Source organism: Suricata suricatta, chromosome 3, assembly GCF_006229205.1.
Source record: "Suricata suricatta isolate VVHF042 chromosome 3, meerkat_22Aug2017_6uvM2_HiC, whole genome shotgun sequence".
Taxonomy (NCBI): Eukaryota; Metazoa; Chordata; class Mammalia; order Carnivora; family Herpestidae; genus Suricata; species Suricata suricatta.
The window spans coordinates 128,765,109-128,765,503 of NC_043702.1; positions in this window are offsets into that span (position 1 = coordinate 128,765,109).

The following is a 395-nucleotide window of genomic DNA, read 5'->3' on the forward strand; positions in this document are numbered from 1 at the left end:
ACCGCCTTTTGGGGATGGATGGTCTAAAGCCATCCATGGCTCACCTCCACCTGTCAAATCAATCAGTTGCCCTGAGCGCCCCAGGTGCATGGCTCTTTAGCAGGCACAGCTGGGACAGAAAAGCAAAAGGCATTTGCTGCTTCTCGTCCAGGTGAAAACTCCTAAAACGCCCAGGAGACTCCCTTTCAACACCATTACCAGCAGCAGGCCTAGAGTCTAAGGTTGTACAAAACTTACGTGAAAAAACTAAAAAGGAACATTATTATTTTATTGTAGTTTTTTGAAACTATTTCATGATGTTAAATTGCACTCGCCTGCCGTTGTCTGCACTTTGCAGTCTCACTGGAGAGGCAGTTGTGGCCCCACTCCTCATATTATATTACCATGAATTCCTC